The sequence below is a fragment of the Meleagris gallopavo genome, chromosome 11 (assembly GCF_000146605.3).
Source record: "Meleagris gallopavo isolate NT-WF06-2002-E0010 breed Aviagen turkey brand Nicholas breeding stock chromosome 11, Turkey_5.1, whole genome shotgun sequence".
Taxonomy (NCBI): Eukaryota; Metazoa; Chordata; class Aves; order Galliformes; family Phasianidae; genus Meleagris; species Meleagris gallopavo.
The window spans coordinates 17,955,082-17,961,081 of NC_015021.2; the positions used below are offsets into that span (position 1 = coordinate 17,955,082).

General features: G+C 35.5%; 1 protein-coding gene across 1 annotated transcript in view; it reads right to left on the reverse strand.

Moving 5' to 3' along the window:
* NAALADL2 (N-acetylated alpha-linked acidic dipeptidase like 2) overlaps positions 1 to 6,000 on the reverse strand; it is a 291,771-nt gene that overhangs the window by 139,455 nt on the left and 146,316 nt on the right. The window lies entirely within an intron of this gene.

A 6,000-nucleotide genomic window follows, 5' to 3' on the forward strand; every position in this document is an offset into this window, starting at 1 on the left:
GCCTGAATTATTTTTCCCCATTTTTACTGTACGGAGTAGGAATTCTCTCCCTACTTTTATTTACTGCAGTACACTTGACTAAAAGGATAAGAGAGCAAATTTTTGTCAACTATTTCATATTCATAAGGAGAGATACAGATTGAATCAGATTGAATTTATAACCATACTGGCATTGTTTCATGTTTAGGTGGTCTGGGTCACAGTACATCATCCTTCAAATGCTGGAATAAGTACAAGGTAAATCGACATGCTCAGTTCAAATTATTCTGAGTAGAACAGCTTTCCATGAACAGAACAATAGAGCTCAGTGTGATTTGGTTCCATCAGCAGCACAAAACCACTCTTTTGAGGTTTTTTTTAATTCATCAGCAACAGATTTCAAGTCAATATCATCTCTCAATTTTCTTTACCACAGTACCTCACACGGAGACAAAACCCTATCGGAATTGGCACTTTCACTTTAAGCTATGTTTTAAAGTATGTTTGCAAATAAAAATTTAAAATATGACTTTGGGATGAAACATTAAGTGATAAATCTGTGCAGTCATTTTTCCTTTTTAAACTCAAGTATGTGTATTCTATCGGCTGGGGATGGATTTTTCAGTCACTCAAACACAACAGATTTATGACTTCAATGCAGGGTGTCTCCAGGTTTCTCTAATTAGCTGTTACAGCTTGTTTCTTCTGTTCAAAAAAACAAGGAAGAATTGTCATCAAAGTGGTAGAATATAATTGAGAAGTACATCTATCAATCTTTTAAATTTGATATGCTTTCAAATAAAGGAAGACCTATGGTCTTCAGAACACAAAATTTTTCACTGAACAGCAAAATAGCTTGCACATTACATTCCATGAAACATGAAGTTAGGAAGAGGTAAACAGGTGACTAAAAGTAGCATTCAGAACAAGATTAACGATAATATGAAAACAATTCCATAAATGATTCTTTCACACAGACAATTTGTGCAGCTTTTTTTTTTTTTTTGTTATTGTAAATGAAAAATAAAAAGCAATGAAGCCTTCTTCCAACTGGAGCTGTTTGAGAAGAGGAAGATTAAGAACCTGAGTGAATTAAAATTTACTAAACCTTTGGGAGAAGAAAAGGTTCAAGCACACTAAACAAAAGCTGAAGACCTCTAAGAAGGAATCCTCTACAAACACAAGGCAGACAAAGACTACAAGAGAGGGACCACAAGGCAACCAGTGGTTCCTCAAAGGCGAAGTAAGAACTAACGTATTTTGTAGGAATACAACTTGGCCAAACCACAAACTCCGCATCAGCGAATATGACCATCATCAAACAATCTGAAATCATCTTTGCCTCTTCAAGCGGAACTCACAATTATGGCAACTGGAATAAGATTTTAAAAAGATAATAGATAACAGACATACTGAGAAACCAGATGCTATTCAAAATGAGTGTTACTACACTTAAGCCAATTGTAAAAACAGAACAAAGGAAGAGGTTTTGTAGAAATTTGTGACCAGGTTCAGATGAAACACCAACTACAGTCTTGAGGCAAAAAAAACCAAAAAACCCAAACATCAGTTTCAATTAAGTAGAAAGGAGTTCAATCTATAGAACAACTGAAGGTCTACACAAAACAATATGAAAAAAGACTGGAAGAAACAGTTTTTCTGGTAAAAAAAAAAAACTGAAAAGCATGATATATGAGGTTATTGCAGAGGAAAAGGAGCCTGCTGTAATTCTCAGCACACAGGACAAAATTAACAGACTTTACACGTAATACTGAATGGTGTCATCCAGGAAATCATAACTGAGGAAAATTCTGAAATTTCTACTATGGAAATACTTAAGAGAGAAGACAAAGAATTACCAGGGATCACAGTGGATACAGTAGGTTTACCCTAAATAATGCACTACATGATCTCTTCCAATTTAGTTCTGCAGGTCTAGTTTTATATGCTTCCATAACTTTTATTCATACTACCTACATATACGGCTTGAATTTTCAAGAAGGGCTTCTCAAGAGGATATAATATCATCATAAATCTCACAGTACTCCTAGGGGAAGTGAGTATGCAAACACTTCAGGTGCCTTGGAAAAAAAAAACATCCTACAAAACAAAAAACCCACCTGTCCTTAATAATGAAATGCATACGAGGTGCTTAGAATCCCTGGAAAAGTTTTAATCAGTATAGTTTGTATACATGCACACGTAGATACACATGTATGTAGGTGGAAGGAGCAGGAGAGACAGAATCCTGGTTGAATGGAGATTTAAATGTGATCTTTACAGTTGTGTATGCTAGCTATAAAACATGCCAGATGAAAAGAATCCAACGTAGAGAGAAAAAAATGCCTAACAATGTAGAAAGTAGTTTAGTTTGGAAAGTCATTGCATGTTTCTGATTTTAAATGCAGTTTTTAAATAGAAGTCCTTTTCTAAATGACTTTTATTCTATTTTCCATTTACTAAATCTTCGTCCATAAGTGGCTACCAAGAATCCCTGCGTAAAGATGCAAACATCCACATTTCTTAACTTGATGACAGTTAAAAATCAGTTCTATGGATATTCATGAAGGCTGTAAATATTTAAAATAAATACATATATTTTCACATTAGTACAACATTTTCATTTAATGAATGTAACACATTCATTGTATGTTCATGCACATAATGAATGTGCACACATTGTAAAGATTAAGTAATTTGGCCTCTGGGGCTATTGTTACTTTATTAAAAGTTCATTTAAAATAAAAATTACGGCCTTTCCTTGAATCCCCAAACTCAAAGATTAAATCGTGAACCAGACTCACAGTATTCTTCAAAAAATGATTCCAGTCATGATATTTCCAGAGTCTGAATATTGACATTACTGTGCTTTTTTTTCTGGAGGAAAAAAAACATCCCCTGGCTTCTTTTATGTGCTCACAATCATGACATATACTCAGAGAAGCTTTAGGGCAGAGTAGTCGCGCTCTGGTGAGGTGGTTTAATCAGTCTTTTTGTCACCACATATTTTATACCATTGAAAGAGGATGTTTGTGTCTACAAACATAGCAGGAAACTCAAGCTGCTCCTTCCAAGAAAGATAATTTACACCACAAATGCAATTTGTTTCATCCCTAGTAATAAATTTAGTCATCTTTCCCCTTTTTATTCAAGAATATAATGAATGTGTTCTGATCTACTGTAACTAGTCACTGAAGTTCACCGATAACATGAGTTCAAGCAAAAGTAATTACTGTTTGTAGCAGATTTTACTTTTAGCAGAATACTAGAAGGCAGTCACTTTCAATTTGAAGGTAGGAGAAAACAAGTATTTCTCTGGAAGATGGTTCCAGAAGTTGTGCTTCATCTACAATTTAAATTTCTCTAGTTTCAGCTTTCACCTTAAGAAAGATTTTGTTGTTCCAAGTCAAGCCCCTTTAATACTCTGAAATTATCTGGCTCTTAAAAATGTTCCGTTTTGTAGCCACAGAAAATTTTAATCCTGTCAGTGACTCTGCCTTCTTCCCACTGTAACTTTCTCCAGTCCTTGAACAATTTCTATCATTCTTTCACCCCACTTTTAAGGCTACCATTGAGTAATTTCAACATGGAGAGAAGGAACAAGTGAGACTTAAAAATAAATAATACGAAAACACAAAAGATGAGACGAGGAAGAACATATGAAAAACAGTCTAGATGGCAGTAAAAGACGGAAAGGCAAAAAAATGTACCCATGCAATAGAAAACTCAAAACTGAAAAACGAAGACAAGATTAAAAATTGTTATGAAGATGAAAACTCTTCAGGCATCTTGATGAAAGTCCTATAAAAATAAAGCCCAAATTCTAAGAAAGATAATTATACAACATAAGGTAGTAATAATGAGAAATTAAAGAACATTAAAATGTGAAAAATGCAAGTTGAACGCAGAAAATAGAAAGAAAGAGATACATATACACATATACAGTGACAGCTCTGTTATGACCTAGTTCTGTTTTAATGTGATGTAAAACCAAGCACGTGGACAACAGAGATAAGGAAAATAAAGCAGAGGAAAGCATCTGCTACAACAGACTCAGTAAATACAGAAGCAGACTTTAGGGGAAAAGGCAGACAAGAAATGCATTCAGTGGTGAGATACTGCGCCCATTAAGACTAACTGTTTAATGCAATCTTTCTCTTTTAGTTCAAATATTTCCTACAAAAGACTATTTCTATCCTCCCACATATTTTCCTCATATTTTTAAAAGATTATGGTCATTTCACAGCCAAAGAGGCACAATTTATACCCTAAAAAAGACAGTTTACAACCTCAGAAAGAAGAAACAAGAAATAAAAGCAAACTTTCTATCTGTGAGATGAGCACAGGTTTGAGGGATTGCTATATTTTTCCCTCACAACTTCAGCAACTGTTATTAAAGTGACATCAAATGTACTTAGGTGACCTGCCTTAGCTGGATCAGTGTGTTTTCAAAGTCAATCTCCTGATCATCAACACTGATCACATTTTGATTCGCATTATGCAACACTCTGAATATGCAAAAATGGATAATTTCAGAAGAGCAAATGAGTGCTCAGCTACTAATTAGCATGTACTCCTTTGGACCAAACTGCAGCAGACAAAGCAAAAATCCTAAGACAGCCTCAGGATCAACAATGTTGCTCTGCTCCTTCAGCTGCACTACTTGGTAATTTAGACATAGTAAGTGCATACAGGAATAGAATTAAACTGGTAAAAGGCCTATTCCATAGACACTGTAGACAACATTATTATAGCAAGCTTTGCATCTTTATCAAATTCCTATTTTATGAGCTCCAACTGTTACTTCATTATTTTTGTCAGTTGGCATTGAAATACAGTATAAGATCTATCGGCGGAAATGATGCACAACAGCCAAGTTCCAACAATGATAACTGACCTTTCACAAACTTAATTAGATTGCAGCTAAATAATTTAGACAAACAACTGAAGCTACTCAGTTGAAAACGGCATTTTTATTAAGACAAATATTATTCCTATTAAAAAAAAAAACTGAGTACTTATTTTCTAAACCTGTGTTGTGGTCCCGATTGTACTTTCTTGTGGCTGACAGAGCAGATCCTGATTCTGTTAATTATAAGATCTGTTGTTTTATAATTGCTACTGTGAATTGGGAATGAATTGTTTAATTATTTATTGGGCTAGTGTATTTTCAGAAAGGCAAAACACTATTCTGCTTATAAAATATTCGCAATAGAAAGCAGTTACTTGATATTCAGGGTTTAAATGCATTTTATATGTGGAGTCCATTACATCTAATGTGCAAATGGACCATTGAGCTCCAACTCTGTGCTCTCTGCCTGGGCTGGAGTTATAGGAGAATGAGCAAACACATATGCATGTACCCTTCTCCCTACGTAGCTACAGCCAAAGAACAAAGACGGAGGGAGTGGAAAAAAACATGCTCATTCTGAAACTATGGAAACCCATCCACAGGCTGGTAAATCCTGGGGACTTTACAGGAGGATCTTGTACAATTAACAGAAGTAAGGATAAATGCCTGTCTGCTCACACATTTTGCAGCAGAAACACCATGAAAGATATTGCTGTTCTCCGGCTCAGTCTCTCTCCCTCTGAGGCGGTAAGGATGGAAAGAAGAAGTAGGAAGGCAATGGTACTTCACCCACAGAACGCAGCTATATCATCTAACAACAAAATCAAGTTACAGTGTAATTTCTTAAACAAATCCATAACCAGTGTGATAGTCCTTCTATAGTTTGTGCTATTGCTTACCTCACAATCTCAGTGCTTGAAGCAGCACATCTGTAAGTGAGGGCAAAAGCACTGCAGTTTAGACTCAGCCCGCTAGGACTGGAAAGACTCTCAGAAGCTGAGGGTCAGGTGAGTACATAAAGTGCTCTGCTTCTTCTACCAGCACATCAATCTATAGCCAGCAGGTTAAGTGATACATATAGTAATGTGGAAACAAGATTTCAGCAGTCTTACACATGCAGTTTTTGCAAAGACGCAACAACAATTGATCTCAGCTGCCTTTTCCCCCCC